This window comes from Neovison vison, chromosome X (genome assembly GCF_020171115.1).
Source record: "Neovison vison isolate M4711 chromosome X, ASM_NN_V1, whole genome shotgun sequence".
NCBI classification, from domain to species: domain Eukaryota; kingdom Metazoa; phylum Chordata; class Mammalia; order Carnivora; family Mustelidae; genus Neogale; species Neogale vison.
In genome coordinates, this window is record NC_058105.1 from 53947306 (window position 1) to 53967634 (window position 20329).

Sequence of the window (20329 nt, forward strand, 5' to 3'; positions counted from 1 at the left end):
TTTTCCTTCCTTCCATAGCCACCAACCCCCCCACCCTGCCTCTCAAATTCTTCATATCAGAGAGCTCATATAGTAATTGTCTTTATCTGATTGACATATTTTGCTCAACATGGTACTCTCTAGTTCCATCCATGTTGTTGCAAATGGCAGATTTCATTTTCTTTTCATGGCTGCATAGTATTCTCATATATATATATATATATCTCACATCTTCTTTATTCATTCATCGGCTGATGGGCATCTAGGCTCTTTCCATAGTTTGGTGCTTGTGGACATTGCTGCTATAAACATTGCACTGCATGTGCTCCTTTGGATCCCTACGTTTGTATCTTTGGGGTAAATACTTAGTATTGCATTTGCTGGGTCATAGGGTAGCTCTATTTTCAACTTTTTGAGAAACTCCATGCTGTTTTCCAGAGTGGCTACACCAGCCTGCATGGCCAGGGGACCCATGCTTCTTTAACAAAATCTGCACTGAGCTCAGGGCCAAGGCCAGGTGTCTTGGAATGGGTGAGTTCTCAGAAGAATTTGTGGGTGGGGCACACTGCTAGAATTATAGGTGGCAAATGTCTGTGCAGCCCCTCCTATCCAGGTGTCTCTATTTATGCTAGGGGAAAGTGAGAAAAGTGGCACCTGCCAGCTGCCTTGTTTTTGAAGTTCCCCAACATACTCCAAAATCATTGTGAACAGACCTGTCTCCTGTTTTCTACCCCCAGCATTGTGTAAACTGCTGATTCTATATCACCTCTCCATACAGGCTACTGTTTCTGAAAAGTGTCTCTGAAAGTGAGATATCACTCACTTTCAGGATAGCCCAGTGTTGAGACAGCTTGCTTTGAAAATTCCAGGCTCCAAGTCCCAATTCTTATACAAAGCCATAGAATTAAGCCCCTCTGGTTTTTAAAGCCAAATGTTATGGTGATTACTCCTATCCATGTGAGATCTCTGGTGCAAGGGCCCCTTTCTCTCTCCTCTCTGAAAATGTCCCACTCCTTCCTTCCTTCAGGCAATCTCCCTCTGCCTTCCTGACATTCCTAACCTTTCAGGTGCACCTTCTCAACATTTAGTTGTGGAGTTTGTTCTTCCAGTATTTGGATCCTCTCCAGTTTACTAACTTGGAAGTGGATGATATCTAGTTGAAAACACAGGACAGGGTGAGCTCAGTTTCCTCTTACTCTGCCATTTTCCTAGTTCCTCTCAAGAGCCATCTTTTAAATGTTCTCTTTTGTCTTGTTTTAACATACTTGTATTATAGCACTCACAAAATTTCAGGCATTTATGGAATAAATATGTCTCTTTTTATATGACACAACATAAAAAGGCAGAAAGTTTTCAGTCAAACTGACCTAGGTTCTTATCCCAGATATGCCACAAGGAAAGTTCTTGTGGATGGGATTCCCAAGTGAAGGGATAACTCATTGTAGATTAGAGAGACTAAGGATAATGAATATCTTTGATACATTTGATAAGGAAAGGGATTCAGTAAACTTTTTAAAGATTTTAATTATTTATTTGAAAGAGAGAGTATGAGAGAGCACAAGCAGGGCAAGCTGAAGAGGGAGAGGTGGAGGGAGAGGCAGGGAACCTGATGCAGGGCTATCCCAGGACCCTGGGGTTCTGACCTGAGCTGAAGGCAGATGCTGAACCAACTGAGCCACCCAGGCGCCCCAATTCAATAATGTTCTTGAGCACTAACTGTAGGGTAAGAAAGAAAGGAATTTGAACCTTGGTTATGATACCTCGTAGCTGTGTGACTTCACCTTTTTTTCTCTAATCTGAGCATAATGAGATTATGCATCATAAGCATAATCTGAGTAAAACTTTACCCTGTAATGTTTTTATAATTACTTAATGTGAAAATGACTATTATTATCATTATTATCATTCTATATAGATCAGATCTGTACCTAACAATTAGGTAATATGTTACAAAATGTATGACTTTAGCTAATTAATAAAGCCTTGAATGATGTTTCCAAAGATACCTAGTATAATAAAGCAAATGTAGAGAATGCTGATAATTGGTAACTCTAGATGATAGGTATATGGGAGTTCCTTTTACTATTCTTGCAACGTTTTTGTAAGTTTGTCATTTAATCAAAAACTTTAAAAAGTAACAAAGATGTCTAAACATATAATGTCTTTGAATTCCCATAGTGTATTTGCCATTAGGCAACAACTCAGGAACTATGGTGACCCCAAAATTTTGTGATTCTTCAGGTTATGAATACAGCTGAGCACAGTACTTGTATTTGGTTTTATTTTATCAATGCATTGCCTAATGTTTGGGAGGTACCCAAACATTAACAATGTCTTAATTGTAAGCAAATTTGCATTGCCACTCAGGGTAGAATGATGACTTTAGTTGGGTTGGGAGGCTGTCTGTGGTAAGTGGCCTTTCTGAAGTCTGGGGCTGTTTTCTGCCTTGAGAAGCTCTCTAGTTGATTAACCCAGCTCACCCCACCTCTAGTTCAACCAAAGTTTCATAATAAAAAGACTGATTTTTTTCAGTGGCCTTTTTGTAGCCTCGCTGACAGGCAGAGAAACAGTGAAGCTTTTCAAATGAATTATCTTCTAGCCTGGAACTCTTTACCTAAGAAAGTTTTATAATCAGCCATAGAGTTTCAAGAGTTAATCTAAAGTAACCATGAAACTGCCTTTACATTGCAAAGAAAACCTTGGATAAACTTGCTTTTAAATTTTCTTTTCTCAACAAATCAGGTAAGGGATATAAGGATTCACAAACATATCAAGACAAACTATGTTGGTTTGATTTCACTATTGTTTTTAAAATGGGACCATCCTTGGTCATGAAGGTCAAATTCCAAACATGAAGCCCATTGGAATATCTTCAAAAAGGCAATGTTGCATACTTGCTTACAAGAAAAAGAATTGACTGTTACTTGTGTCAGTGTCAGTTTCTAGGAACAAGTTTCTTGGATTTCTATCAGGAGCTTCACAATTTTGTTTATTATATATTTGTTCATTGGAGGTAGAGAGAAATTCCATGATACTATATATTTTGGAAAGGAAAGAGATACCTTTGATAAATCCTTGAGTTTCTCTGGTTACATACACTTAGCATAAATAAAGACTTACTAAATAAATTAAACCTTTATCATATGCCCATATAAATTAATATTTTAAAAGTGTAAGGTAGGTGAGATTTCTGTCTAAGGTATGTGGTCATTAAGTTATATTTAAAAAAGGGAGTATGACCTAAATTTTTGTTCTTGGTTCTAAACAAGCTTTTACATCTTATGGGGGTGAGGGAAATGGCATCTCAATCCTGTAGTGTTCTCAGTGAACATAATGCATGTTCTATTTTTTTCATTTATTTATTTTCAGCATAACAGGATCATTATTTTTTCACCACACCCAGTGCTCTACGCAATCCGTGCCCTCTATAATATCCACCACCTGGTACCCTGACCTCCCACCTCCCCGCCACTTCAAACCCCTCAGATTGTTTTTCAGAGTCCATAGTCTCGTATGTTCTAGTTTATTTTTTTTTTGAAGTTATATTATATACATTTCTGGGTTTTTTTTTTCCAATTTATTTATTTTCAGAAAAACAGTATTCATTATTTTTTCACCACACCCAGTGCTCCATGCAAGCCATGCCCTCTATAATACCCACCACCTGGTACCCCAAACTCCCACCCCCCCCGCCACTCGTATGTTCTATTTTAATAGCTTTTTATGGTATCCATTTTTATTAATGTGCCCTGAATATGCTATGCTTTTTTTTGTGAATAACCAAAAAAGGATGGCTATAAAAATAGTCATAACGCTATATTATTTTCTTCCATAGTTTTATCTCCTACTGTAAACTTAGATGCCACACAGAAATGCAATTAAAGTAAAATGAACTCACAAAGAAAACACTTAAAGCTATGACAACAACTCATTCAGCTCCCCATGGCTTCTTTCACTGGACATATTAATAATAGCCAATGTTTGGTTGGCTTGTTTCTCTTATTTCATAAAGAAATTGAAGACAGGCATTGCATAGATATCTTAACTCTTGGGAGCCTGGTGAATATTAGTTATTTGTGGTGAGACAAAAAACTTATTCTGAGTTAAAAATATTTCTAAAATGTAATAAAATCCCTTGGGATGCAAGAGGACTTTATACTTTAAATGATTACTGTCCAATAACCTACACTATCACTTAAATATATTATCAGCAAATACTAATTAATCACCCACTACGTGATAGTTTCTGTTCATGGCACAAAACAGCATGAAACACAACTCTGGTCCTCAGGTAATGTATAATCTATCTGAGGGAAAATAATTTTGTAAAGAAATTATTGCCTATATGTAGGCAATAATTGTTTAAGACACAGAGAAGAGAAAAAGTCTTGCTAGGATTATTTTCCAAGGAATATTTCATTATAAAAGTGGGATTTGGGCAAAATCTGGGTCAGTTCTTATGGGTCAGCTAGATAGAGGGTGATAAGGTGACCTTCTAGTTTCCAAAAATACAAAGAAAGGACTGTGCTAAGAGGACCAAAAGTAAAATATTTTATTCTCCTTTATTTTTATTTTTTTAGTTTATTTTTTTTCCAGGAATAGAGATATATGTATCATGAAACCAAAGAGAAGACTGGAAAAGAAAGGCCTAACTAGATTTTAGATATTTTTGAATGTAAGGCTGAGCAACTTTAGTTTAATCTTATAGCTGTTATAAATCCATGGAAGACATTTCAGAAGGGTAATATGATTTAAGAGAATCACAAAATGATGTGTGGTATCATGGGAAAGGAAAAAACTGAAAGCAGAGGTGATAGCAAATGTTGTATTATCATCCTTAAAGCAAGCAGGAGGGTACCCAGAACAGATTTCAGCACTATAGAGGGAAAGTGCAATCAGAAACCCAGAGGTTAGATATATTGAAGAATACATGGGTGTCTCTGTGTTTCAGTACTCAGTATTGAGCATCTCCTTCCATGACCAACATCTTTCAGTTCCAAGGAAATAATTTGCCACTTCTCATGCCCTATTCTTTGAAAAAAAAATGAGACTGGCATCTGGGAGGGTTATTTGACTATGCTTCAACCTGAGAGATCTGAGCAGCAGAACTAGTTAGGTAACAGCAGAGACTTACCAAATCTTTTCTCTCAGGTGTTATGAATGACTAGTTTCTTACCCAATGAGAAATTATTTCCCAGTAGTGTCTACAGTATATTTCTTGATTTTTTTCATGTTTCTTTTAATGATTCTAAAGGAATTAATGAATTAGCATAAAATTAATAATAATAACACATTACAGCTGTTAGGGCCTATTTAATGTTAAAACCTGTTTACCTATTAGGGCCTGCTTAGCCAGAGCAACTCCATATTGCCTCAGTAGCCATATTGTTGTTTACATCCATGGACTTCATTCTGGGAATAAACACCCCAGCAGTTCCTGGTATCAGTTCTGGGTATTTATTCCAGGAATAAACGTCCTAACAATAGAAGCCACATACCTTGATGTCTGTGGTTATGCCCTATAAAACCAGCCTGTAAGATCAGGGCGTGGTTGCTCTCTTCGGAGGCGGCCCTGGCCAGTCAGTATGACTTCTAATGCTTGATATAGAATAAAGCTTTGCATAACTTTCACTTTGTCTCAGTCTCATTCCTTTGATAATGGACCCTATCTACAGCTGAAGAATTTTTGCAATATTAATGCATATTCTCCAACGTGCATACAGGCAGGCTAGATGTAGCATGCAAAAAGCATTGATATCAGTTCTTTACTTTGGCAAGTAGTAGACATTGAATTATAGAATTATAAATAGCTTTATTTATGTAATCTATTTGACATATTTAATTACATTTTCAAAAGAAATAGCAATTATAACTTATTTAGTTTTGAATTAATATATTAATTACAATTAACACTTAGCAATGTAATAGATAAATCAGAATAACTGAACCAATATTAAAAACAAATTTTTGTCTTCCCTTTAATTAAAAGCTTTAATTTTTATCCCTTTAATTAAAAGCTTTAATTTTTATTTGTTTATGAAAATGAATCAAATTTCATAAACTTTTAATGTGATTATGTTTTATTCATTACCTTTGATTCTTTACTGTCAATAGGACTCAACTTACATAAAATCATTAGGAAAAGGAAAGGAAAAGTGAAGTGGGGTAAATTGGTGGGTGAGAAAAAGCATGAGAGATTGTGGACTGTGAGAAACAAACTGAGGGTTTTGGAAGGGATGGGCTATCCCGGCTGTAGGTATTAAGGAGGGCACATATTTCATGGAGCACAGGGTGGTGCATAAAAAATGAATCTTGGAGCACTGAAAAAATTAAAAAAAATAAAAAAATAAAGTCAATTTTGTCTGAAAAAAATCTTGATTATGAATTCTTCTTTTAAAAAATATTTTATTTTTAAACACTGTCTACACCAAATGTAGGTCTTGAACTTACAACTCTGAGATCAAGAGTTGCATGCTCTACCAATTGAGCCAGCCAGACACCCTTGATAATGAATTCCTAATTAATGATTTTGCTGAAATGAAGAGAAGAAAAATTAACTTAAGGGATAAATATTATATATCACTTTATAAGTTTTTAGAGATTTTATTTATTTATTCGTCAGAGAGCGAGCACAAACAGGGAGAGTGGCATGCAGAGGGAAAAGCTGTTTCCCCCTGAGCAAGGAGCCTGCCTTAGGGCTTGATCCCAGGAGTCTGGGATCATGAACTGAGCCAAAAGCAGACTCTTAACCTACTGAGCCACTCAGGCATCCCTCAATTTATAATTATGATGCAACTTTATCTTACTACTTAACTAAAGTTCCCAACTCATGAAAGGATCACACAGGTATATACAATAATGATTAAATTCAGTCATTGTTGCTAATTTTTGTCAAAATTAAGCCATATGGAAGTCATAGTTTTACACATTTTTGTTTTGTATTTAGAAAGGTATACTGGTCAATGTAGAAGGACAGAACATATTTTAAGCTTAATTAATAACTAAATGATATTTAGACATATGATGTATATGTTTCCATTTGTATTCTTGCTCTAGGTTCCATGTTAGGAGTATGCTGGACTGGGAATTATTCTACAAGGAAAATTTCCATGTGTGTGTGTGCATGTGCGTGTGTGTTATGAACATGTAAGGTTTTTTGAGTTATAATTTAGTAAAATAAAGAACATAGATTTTAAATACACAGTTTGATGAGTTTTGACAAATATATACACTTGTGGAACCACTAAAAAAAATCAATATGCAAAGCATATCCATCTCCCAGAAAGTACTTTTCGGTACCTTTTTGACAACCAATTTACCAACCCCCATCCCTATCAGAAACTACCATTGTTCTTGTTTCTATCACTATACATTAGTTTTACTTCTTCTGGAATTTTATATAAATGAAATTTTGGAGAGGTACACTTTTGTGTCTGGCTACTATTTATCCTTATAATATTATTTTTAATTTTTTTGTTATTGCATGTAACACTAATTAGTTCCTTTTTTGTAACTGAAAATATTCTGTTGTGTCTCCTAGTTTAGAACTATCATAAATAGTGTTGCTATAAAGAGTTGTGCATTTATTATTTTTGTGTGTATATGTAAGCTTTTGTTTCTGTTGAGCAAATCCTTTGGAGTGGGTCATAATGTTTAACTTTTTGAGAAAAGTCAACAAGTTTTTCAAAGTAATTATATAATTTTATAACCCATTAATAATATATGGGGGTTCCAAATGCTCCACATCAATGCCAAATTGAGGGTTTTTGTTTTGTTTTGTTTTGTTTTTATTTAAATTCCAGTTAGTTAACATACAGTGTAGTATTAGTTTCAGGTATATGATTTAGGTATTCAACACTTACACAGAACACCTGGTGTTCATCACAAGGGCATTCCTTAAATCCCATCACCTATTTAACCCATCACCCCATCCTTCTCCCCTCTTGTAACAATCAGTTTGTTCTCTAAGAGTCTTTATCTTGGTTTTCCTCTCTCTATGTTTTTCCCTTCTATGATTATTTGTTTTTTTTTTCTGAAATCCCACATATGTGTGAAATCATATTGTATTTTGCTCAGCATAATACTCTCTAGCTCCATCCATGCGGTTGCAAATGGAAAGAGTTCATTCTTTTTTTTTTTCTAAAGATTTTATTTATTTATTTGGCAGACAGCGATCACAAGCAGGCAGAGAGAGAGAAAGGAGGAAGCAGGCTCCCCACTGAGAAGAGAGCCCCATGTGGGGCTTGATAACAGGACCCTGGGATCATGACCTGAGCTGAAGGCAGAGGCTTTAACCCACTGAGCCACCCAGGTGCCCCGAAAGAGTTCATTCTTTTTTATGGATGGGTAATATTTCATTAAATACACACACACACACACACACACACACACACACACACAGAAGCATATTAGTCTCCTTTTCCCCATTCATCAATAGATAGACATTTGAGCTCTCTCTATAATTAGGCTATTGTTGATAATGATGCTATAAACACTGGGATGCATATAACCCTTCAAATCAGCATTTTTGTATTTTTTGGTTAAATACATAGTAGTGCAATTGCCTGATTATAGAGTAGTTCCATTTTTAACTTCTTGAGGAACCTCCATACTGTTCTCCAGAGTTGCTGTACCAGTTTGCATTCACACCAACAATGTAAGAGGGTTCCCCTTTGCCACACTCTTGCCAATACCTACTATTTTTTGTGTTGTTAATTTTAATCATCCTGATTGGCGTGAGGTGATATCTCAATGTAGTTTTGATTTGTCTTTCCTTGATGATGAGTGATGTTGAACATCTTTTCATGTGTCTGATGGCCAGCTCTGTGTCTTTGGAAAAATGCTCATGTCTTCTGCCATTCTTAAAATGGATTATTTGGTTTTTGGGGTGTTGGGTTTTATATTACTGAAAATGATCCACACATTTAATGCAATCCTTATCAAAATACTGACAGTATTTTTCTGAGAGCTAGAACAAACAGTCCTAAAATTTCTATGGAGCCACAAAACAACCTGGATATCCAAAACAATTTTGAAAAAAGGAAAGCAAATCTGGAGGCATCACAACTCCTGACTTCAAGCTCAATTACAAAACTGTAGTAATCAAGACAATATAGCACTGGGACAAAATGTAGATACATAGATCAATAGAAACCCAGAAATAAACCCACAATTATATGGTCTATTAATCTTCAACAAAGCAGAAAAGAATATCCAATGGAAAAAAGACAGTCTGCAAAAAATGGTGCTGGAAAAACTGGACAGCAACATGCAAAAGAATGAAATTGGACCACTTTCTTATATCTTACAAAAAATGAATTCAAAATGGATCAAAGACATAAATGTGATACCCTAAACCATAAAAATCCTAGAGAAAAACACAAGCAGTAACTTTTTTGACATCAACCATAGCAACTTCTTTCTAAATATGTCCCAACTTTTGTAGCAATATGGACGGGACTGGAAGAGATTATGCTTAGTGAAATAAGTCAAGCAGAGAGAGTCAATTATCATATGGTTTCACTTATTTGTGGAGCATAACAAATAGCATGGAGAACAAGGGGTGTTAGAGAGGAGTAGGGAATTTGGGTAAATTGGAAGGGGAGGTGAACCATGAGAGACTATGGAATCTGAAAAACAATCTGAGGGGTTGGAAGTGGCGGGGGGGGTGGGAGGTTGGGGTACCAGGTGGTGGGTATTATAGAGGGCACGGCTTGCATGGAGCACTGGGTGTGGTGAAAAAATAATGAATACTGTTTTTCTGAAAATAAAAAAATAAATAATAATTTAAAAAAAAGTCTCCTGAGGCAAGGGAAACAAAGGCAAAAATAAACTATTGCTATTACATCAAAATAAAAAAGCTCTGTACAATGAAAGAAACACCAACAAAACTAAAGGACAACCTACTGAATGGGAGAAGATATTAGCAAATTCCTTTTCAGATAAAGGGCTAATATCCAAAATCTATAAAGAATTTATCAAACTCAACACCCAAAAAACAAAATGCAATCAAGAAATGGGCTGCTGCTTGCAGACGCATATGCAGAAGAATGAGGCACAAACAAGTCAGCTGCAAGAGAAAGGGAGCAGGGGACAACAGTAGAAAAGAGTGTTGCCCCAAACAGCTCCTCAGTCCCGCTTTTAATAGATATAGACAGTAATCAACAAAGGAGCCGAAGAAGGCTAAACATTAATCATATGCTTTGTAGATAAACAAGAAGGAAGGCAAAATATATCTAGTTGAGCAGTATAAAGTTATAGTTTAGCAAACACATTCAAAAGGCTTATCTAATTAGCCACAGGTTCTCTCAGGGGAAGGGAAGGGGAGATAATGGAAAAATGAAGCAGGAGGAATTCTACCCTGAGTGGGCTGGGCATCCCCAGCTGCTTGATTTCAAAGACGTATATCATCCTCTCCCCCAGAGGTCTGTTTCCAGTATATTTTTCTTAAGGCTATATCTAAACATGCTTGGTAACTAGTATAATTTCTCATGGGTTATATTTTAAGTAATACATTGTTCTGAGGGACAGTTACAATGGGCAGAAAGATATGAACAGACATTTATCTAAAGAAGACATGCACATGGTCAGCAGACACTGATGAGTGCATTTATAATGATAATTTTATATGAAATGCTTAACTTTGTAAGTATTTAATATAAATGTTAAGAGTTTTGAAGTCCATCTATGCTGTAGCATATATTAGTACTTCATTCCTTTTTATTGATGAATAATTGTCCAATATATTTTATAGAGTATATGTGTATTCATATTGTATACAATGATATGCCATATATTATCTGTCCATTCATAAGTGGTTGGACATATGAGTTGTTTCCACTTTTAGTACATTATAAATGATTTTTCTGCGATTATTCTTGTACAAGTTCATTATGAATATGTGTTCATATCTCTAATTTCAATACCCAAGGAATGGGATTATTGAGTTGTATGGTAACTCTATGCTTAACATTTTGAGGAATTGTCAGTCTGTTTTCCAAAGCAGTTACACCATGTTATATCTAACCTCATGTATATGTGAAATAGTTAGCCAGATATTTACATGGAACTATTTTCTATTGAAATAATTTATCCTTATGATCTCTGATAATATATTAAATTATACTTTTAGGATCTATTCCATTTGATTAGGTATTATCTCTTATGAAAATGTAAAAGTCTGTATTTGCAGGTAACATAATGTCTGTATTTCCTGAAGTGTTTTTGTCCTTGTTTTCTTTTTTTGTTGTTTTGTTTTGGGAACACTAGTTCCATAAACTGTCAATTGTTATTTTATGACAAGTGACAAAAATATCTGGGAGAGAATAAGTTAAATAAAATAAAACAATTTTTTCTTAGGGAATTCTCAGAATTTACAGTAATCTAATATGCATTGTAATACTTCAGAAAAGTAAACTATGTAGTATTCCCAAACCTTATTTGACCACGAATACTATTTCATATAAATTGTAAAAGATATTATGCTCTGTTCCTCTCAATATAGTTTTGGAAATTCTTTACAATATAATATAATTTCTCACTGACAGAATCCTGAGGAAAGGCTCTTAAATGAAACACAAAACATTTATGTTTTGATAGATGGGTCAGAGGACAAAAAAGAGAGAGGAGGAGAGATCCGAATCTCTATAATCAAATTATGGAGCACTATCAGGTATGGCTTTGGTTTGTAAAATTGGCCTGGATTGAGTGGCCAGCAGGGAAGAGGGACACCAGAAGACACATAAGAAAATATCAATCATACCTTTTAAAACTATCATTTTCATGATATGAGACAACTAATATGGATGTGTGATTAGTAGCCTTTGGATTTATGTACATGTTTTACAGATCTTCAATTGGCAGTCATTTAGAAATATACCTGTTGCAGTGACATTCACCAAGTATATTCTTTCTAGTTGGTAAAATTGATATGGAAATAATTAATGTTTGGGTACCAACGTTTTATTTTTAAATGAAACCATCACTCTTTCAATAATTCAGTCTTAAAAGTTCAAAATCATTTATGACATTTATGTTTCCTTCAACACCCTATTAAATCTATCATTGAATCTTGTTTCATTGATTTTCTTACATTCTATCTACAATTCTAGCTCAGAATTCTCATCTCCCCATTCAAAACAATTCTTCATGTTATGGTCTATTTCATATTCATTAAAAACCTTCTCTTTACATCTATAACAATCTCTTGCTCAAAGCATTTCCATGAATATAACATCCAAACTCTTTGAGATGGTATTCAAAGACGTCCATGTTGTAGCTCATGCATACTTTTCCAATCCTATATTCCACTGCCCCAAATAGAATCCCTATGCTTCTGTCAGTGATTTACAATCAACAGGCTATAAGCATTTTCTTTCTACTTATTTGCTTCTTTCCCTCTTCACTGGCCTAAAATCAAATCATTTTTCAGTACTCAGAACAAACACTATTGCTACAAAGTTTTCAACAATCAACAAAGAGAAATATCTACTTCTTCTGGATTAATTGAGCATTGCTGTCTATAGCACTGATTTGGGAACCCACATGTATTCCTTGTTTGTACCTTATCTCATCACATAGATGGTAAGCTTCTTGAAAGCAGCAGTTATACCTTACACTTATTTAAATCTTCTAAAACTCAGGAAAAAAAAACTTTTAAAGAAATAAAACTTTGTTAAAAATAAATTTCATAAATAAAAATACTTCAGGTGGCTGTATCTTGATCTCTGAACACAAACTGAAATATAATAAATGTACTCTATCTTTTCTTTCCTTAAAAGATGAAATACTTCTCTGTATTCTACTTTTATATTAGTATTTGAAATTGCATCTACTTTCTCCCTGAGATATCATCTACATGTATGATGTTGCATCCATGCCAAAGCCCGTGATTAATAAATAATAAGTTCTCATTTTTTTTCCAATTTATTGGATGGGAGTTCTCATTTTTATCATGACTTCCTCTGACTAAAAAATGATAGGGAATTATCATTATTTGTTGAATTTTTAAAATGAATGTAATGCTTTCATGGCAACTCCAAAACTTGGCACTTTTCTATCTCTGAAAACTTCATATTTCTCTAACTGCCAAATGTATAGTTCATATTTATAATAAACAGAAATGTTATTCTCTTTTGGGAGAGATGAACTTGTTTTTTTGATGATTCTACTTTTTAATTAAAAGCACCTTATGGAGGAGTCAAGATGGCAGAGAAGTAGCAGACTGAGGCTACATCTGGTAGCAGGAGATCAGCTAAATAGCTTATCTAAACATTGCAAGCACCTACAAATCCAACAGGAGATCAAAGAGAAGAAGAACAGCAATTCTAGAAACAGAAAATCAACCACTTTCTGAAAGCTAGGACTGGCAGAGAAGTGAATCCAAAGCGATGGGAAGATAGACTGCAAGGGGAGGGGCTGGCTCCCGGCAAGTGGCAGAGCAATGGAGCACTAAATCGGGACTTTTAAAAAAGTCTGTTCCACTGAGGGACATCGCTCCAGAGGTTAAACCGGGGTGAAGCCCACACAGGGTCAGTGTGGCCCCAGGTCCCACAGGGTCACAGAAGGATCGGGGGTGTCTGAGTGTTACAGAGCTTGCAGGTATTAGAATGGGGAAGCTGGCTACAGAGACAGAGCTGAGGAGAGAGCTCTCAGCTCGGGGTTACCTTGAACCGGTCACAGCCTGGGTGAGCTCAGAGTGCAGCCAGAGGCCAGGGAGACGGGAGTTATTGGGCACTATTCTCTGAGGGTGCACTGAGGAGTGAGGCCCTGAGCTCTCAGCTCCTCTGGGCTGGAGACTGGGAGGCCACCATTTTCATTCCCGTCCTCTGGAACTCTATGGAAAGCGTTCAGGGAACAAAAGCTCCTAAAGCAAACCCGAGCGGATTACTCAGCCAGGCCCCGGGAAGGGCAGTGCAATTCCGCCTGGTGCAAAGACACTTGAGAACCACTACAACAGGCCCCTCCCCCAGAAGATCAACAAGAAAACCAGCCAGGACCAAGTTCACCAACCAGGGAGTGCAGGTTCAATACCAAGGAGAGCAGCGAATTCCAGAGGAGGAGAAAGCAAAGCACTGAAATCATGGCTTTCTCCCCATGATTTATTAGTCTTGCAGCTAATTTAATTTTTTTTTTCAATTTTTATTTCTTCTTCTGCTAAATCTTTTTTAACTTTTACCCTTTTCTTTTTTAACTAGTTTATCTAATACATTTTTTTCTTTTTTATATATTTTTTATTCATTTTCTTTTTTAACAGTTTCTTTTTCTTTTTTCTAACCTCTTTTTATCACCTTTCTCCACACACCCCTCCCATGATTTGGGGTCTCTTCTGATTTGGTTAAAGCGTATTTTCCTGGGGTCTTTGCTACCCTTTTATTATTTTACTTGCTCCTTCATATACTCTTATCTGGAGAAAATGACAATGGGGAAAAATTCACCACAAAAAAAAAAAAGAACAAAAGGCAGTACCAAAGGCTAGGGATGTAATCAATACGGACATTGGTAATATGTTAGATCTACAGTTCAGAATGATGATTCTCAAGGTTCTAGCCAGGCACAAACAAGGCATGGAAGATATTATAGAAACCCTCTTAGGAGATATAAAAGCCCTTTCTGGAGAAATAAAAGAATTAAATCTAACCAAGTTGAAATCAAAAAAGCTATTAATGAGGTGCAATAAAAAATGGAGGCTCTCACTGCTAGGATAAATGAAGCAGAAGAAAGAATTAGTGATACAGAAGACCAAATGACAGAAAATAAAAAAGCTGAGCAAAAGAGGGACAAAGAGCTCCTGGACCACAAGGGGAGAATTCGAGAGATACGTGACACCATAAGATGAAACAACATTAGAATAATTGGGATTCCAGAAGAAGAAGAAAGAGAGAGGGGAGTAGAATGTATATTGGAGAGAATTTTTCTAATATGGCAAAGGCAACAAGCATTAAAATCCAGGAGGCACAGAGAACTCCCCTCAAAATCAACAAGAATAGGTCCACACGCTGTCACCTAATAGTAAAATTTACAAGTCTTAGGGACAAAGAGAAAATCCTGAAAGCAGCCCAGGAAAAGAAGTCTGTAACATACAATGGTAAAAATATTAGATTGGCAGCAGACTTATCCACAGAGTCCTGGTAGGCCAGAAAGAACTGTCATAATATATTCAGAGCACTAAATGAGAAGAACATGCAGCCTAGAATACTATATCCAACTAGGCTATCATTGAAAATAGAAGGAGAGATAAAAAGCTTCCAGGACAAACAAAAACTGAAATAATTTGCAAACACCAGACCAGCTCTACAGGAAATATTGAAAGGGGTCCTCTAAGCAAAGAGATAGCCTAAAAGTAGTAGATCAGAAAGGAACGGAGACAATATACTGTAACAGTAATTTAACAGGCAATACATTGGCACTAAATTCATATCTCTCAATAGTTACTCTGAATGTTAATGGGCTAAATGCCCCAATCAAAAGACACAGGGTATCAAAATGGAAAAAAAAAAAAAACAAAACCCACCTATATGTTGCCTACAAGAAACTTGTTTCAGACCCGAAGACACTTCTAGATTTAAAGTGAGGGGGTGGAAAATAATTTACCATGCTAATGGACATCAGAAGAAATCAGGGGTGGCAATCCTTATATAAGATCAATTAGTTTTTAAGCCAAAGACTATAATAAGAGATGAGAAGGACACTATATCATACTCAAAGGATCTTTCCAACAAGAAGATCTAACAATTTTAAATATCTATGCCCCTAATGTGGGAGCAGCCAACTATATAAACCAATTAATAACAATCAAAGAAACACATCAACAATAATACAATAATAGTAGGGGACTTTAACACTCCCATCACTGAAATGGACAGATCATCCAAGCAAAAGATCAACAAGGAAATAAAGGCCTTAAACGACACACTGGACCAAATGGACATCACAGATATATTCAGAACATTTCATCCTAAAGCAACAGAATACACATTCTTCTCTGGTGCACATGGAACATTCTGCAGAATAGATCACATCCTGGGTCCTAAATCAGGTCTCAACCAGTATCAAAATATTGGGATCATTCCCTGCATATTTTCAGACCACAATGCTCTGAAGCTAGAACTCAATCACAAGAGGAAATTTGGAAGGAACCCAAATACATGGAGACTAAACAGCATCCTTCTAAAGAATGAATGGGTCAACCAGGAAATTAAAGAAGAATTGAAAAAAATCATGGAAACAAATGATAATGAAAACACAGTGTTTCAAAATCTGAGGGACACGGCAAAGGCAGTCCTGAGAGGAAAATATATAGTGGTACAAGCCTTTCTCAAGAAACAAGAAAGGCCTCAAGTACACAACCTAACCCTACACCTAAAGGAGCTGGAGAAAGAACAAGTAAGAAACCCTAAACCCAGCAGGAGAAGAGAAATCATAAAGATCAGAGCAGAAATCAATGAAATAGAAACCCAAAAACCAACAGAACAAATCAATGAAACTAGGAGCTGGTTCTCTGAAAGAATTAATAAGATTGATAAACCCTTGGCCAGACTTATCAAAAAGAAAAGAGAAAGGACCCAAATAAATAAAATCATGAATGAAAGAGGAGAGATCAAAACTAACAGCAAAGAAATACAGATAATTATAAGAACATACCATGAGCAACACTATGCAAACAAATTTGACAATATGGAAGAAATGGATGCATTCCTAGAAACATATAAACGACCACAACTGAACCAGGAGGAAAAAGAAAACCTGAACTGACCCATAACCAGTAAGGAGATTGAAACAGTCATCAAAAATCTTGAAACAAGAAAAAGCCCAGGGCCAGATGGCTTCCCAGGGGAATTCTACCAAACATTTAAAGAAAAACTAATTCCTATTCTCCTGAAACTGTTCCAAAAAATAGAAATGGAAGTAAAACTTCCAAACTCATTTTATGAGGCTAGCATCTCCTTGGTCTCAAAACCAGACAAGGATGCCATCAAAAAAGAGAACTACAGACCAATATCCTTGATGAACACAGATGTGAAAATTCTCACCAAAATACTAGCAAATAGGATTCAACAGTACATTAAAAGGATTATTCACTATGACCAAGTGGGATTTATTCCAGGGCTGCAAGGTTGGTTCAACCTCTGCAAATCAATCAATGTGATACAATACATTAATAAAAGAAAGAACAAGAACCATATGATACTCTCAATAGATGCTGAAAAAGCATTTGACAAAGTACACCATCCCTTCCTGATAAAAACTCTTCAAAGTGCAGGGATAGAGGGCACATACCTAAATATTATCAAAGCCATCTATGAAAAACCTACTGCAAATATCATTCTCAATGGAAAAAAACTGAAAGCATTTCTGCTAAGGTCAAGAACATAGCAGGGATGTCCATTATCACCACTGCTATTCAACATAGTACTAGAATTCCTAGCCTCAGCAATCAGACAACAAAAGGAAATTAAAGGCATCCAAATCGGCAGAGAATAAGTCAAACTATCACTCTTCAATGATGACATGATACTATACATAGAAAACCCAAATGTCTCCACTCCAAAACTGCTCAACTCATACAGGAATTCAGTAAAGTGTCAGGATATAAAATCAATGCACAGAAATCAGTTGCATTTCTCTACACCAACAACAAGACAGAAGAAAGAGAAATTAAGGAGTCAATCCCATTTACAATTGCACCCAAAACTATAAGATACCTAGGAATAAACCTAACTAAAGGGGCTAAGAATCTATACACAGATACCTATAAAGTACTCATGAAAGAAATATAGGAAGACACAAAGAAATGGAAAAAATGTTCCATGCTCCTGGATTAGAAGAATAAATATTGTGAAAATGTCTATGCTACCTAAAGCAATCTACATATTTAATGCAATTCCTATCAAAATACCATCCATTTTTTTTTCAAAGAAATGGAACAAATAACCCTAAAATTTATATGGAACCAGAAAAGTCCTCGAATAGCCAAAGGAATATTGAAAAATAAGGCCAAAGTTGGTGGCATCATAATTCTGGACTTCAAGCTCTATTACAAAGCTGTCATCATCAAGACAGCATGGTATTGGCACAAAAACAGACACAAAGATCAATGGAACAGAATAGAGTGCCCAGAAATAAACCCTCAACTCTATGGTCAACCAATCTTTGACAAGGCAGGAAAGAATGTCCAATGGAAAAAAGACAGCCTCTTCAATAAATGGTGTTTGGAAAATTGGACAGCCACATGCAGAAAAATGAAATTGGACCACTCCCTTACACCACACATGAAAACAGACTCAAAATGGATGAAGGACCTCAATGTGAGAAAGGAATCCATCAAAATCCTTGAGGAGAACACAGGCAGCAACCTCTTCGACCTCAGCTACAGCAACATCTTCCTAGGAACATCACCAAAGGCAAGGGAAGAAAGGACAAAAATGAACTATTGGGATTTCATCAGGATCAAAAGATTCTGCACAGCAAAAGAAACAGTCATCAAAACCAAAAGACAACTGACAGAATGGGAGAAGATATTTGCAAACGACATATCAGATAAAGGGCTCATGTCCAAAATCTATCAAGAAGTTACCAAACTCAACACCTAAAGAACAACTAACCCAATCAAGAAATGGGCAGAAGACATGAACAGACATTTCTGCAAAGAAGACATCCAGATGGCCAACAGACACATGAAAAAGTGTTCCACATCACTTGGCATCAGGGAAATACATATCAAAACCACAATGAGATATCACCTCACACCAGTCAGAATGGCTAAAATTAACAAGTCAGGAAATGACAGATGCTGGTGAATATGTGGAGAACGGGGAAGCCTCCTACACTGTTGGTGGGAATGCAAGCTGGTGCAACCACTCTGGAAAACAGCTTGGATGTTCCCCAAAATGTTGAAAATAGAACTACCCTATGACCCAGCAATTGCACTAGGTATTTGCCCTAAGGATCATGTAGCGATCAGAAGGGGCACATGCACATGACTGTTTATAACAGCAATGTCTACAATAGCTAAACTATGGAAAGAACCTAGATGTCCATCAACAGATGAATGGATAAAGAAGATGTGGTATATATACTCAATGGAATACTCTGCAGTCATAAAAAGAAATGAAATCTTGCCATTTGCAAAGATGTGGATGGAACTAGAGAGTATTATGCTTAGCGAAGTAAGTCAGTCAGAGAAAGTCAACTATCATATGATCTCCCTGATATGAGGAAGTGGAGATGCAACATGGAGGGTTAAGGGGGTAGAAGAAGAATGAATGAAACAAGATGGGATTGGGAGGGAGACAAACCATAGTGACTCTTAATCTCACAAAACAAACTGAGGGTTGCTGAGGGGAGGGGTTTTGGGAGAGGGAGTGGTGTTATGGACATTGGGGAGGGTATGTGCTATGGTGAGTGCTGTGAAGTGCTGTGAAGTGTGTAAACCTGGCGATTCACAGACCTGTACCCCTGGGGATAAAAATACATTCTCTCTCTCTCTCTCTCTCTCTCTCTCTCTATATATATATATATATATATACATATATATATATATTGTATTTATATATAAATACATTCTCTCTCTATATATATATATATATAGATATATATTTATATATATATAAATACATTCTCTCTATATATATATAAATACAATATATATTTATATATATATATATAGAGAGAGAGAGAGGGAGGAAGAGAAAGAGAGAGAGAGAACCTTAAAAGTATTGCCTTGATTTCTTTGTTGACTAATTATAATTTGAACATGTTTTGACACAGTTTATGGTACAGGTTCTGGTTGTAGACGTCTATTATAACAAACTTGTCCTTTCTTTCTCATTTTCTTTAAAGCAAAATATATTGGAAAATTCCAGAATTTGGATTGCAAATATGAAATATGTATCCCCTAGAAAAATTAGAGGAAAATTATCAGGCAAACTGTTGTTGTTGTTGTGGTGGTGGTGTGTGTGTGTGTGATCGGGATGTGGAGGGACATGAAGGAAGAAGACTACAGCCAGAGCTTCCTTTGAAAAGCACAGGAACAGTTCATCACTAATATGTATATGAAACAACATCATTGTAGTTGTCTGGAAATGAGTAAGAGGGAGTCAGATAATAAAAAGGAGTCTGATGCTCCAGGAAACTAAATTTAACTTTAAAATTACTACTTAAATTTAATTTTGCTCTCACATTATATTATTTTTTTTTCCAATGGAATAGGTAGAGGCAATATTAATTGGTCACTCAAAGAGTTTGGGGATATAGAATGGTAAAGGCTAAAGTAAATGTTTTGCAGGGTCATTGGAAATCTTATAAATGATACAGTATCTCTAATGACAACCCCTTTCAATATATAGTTATA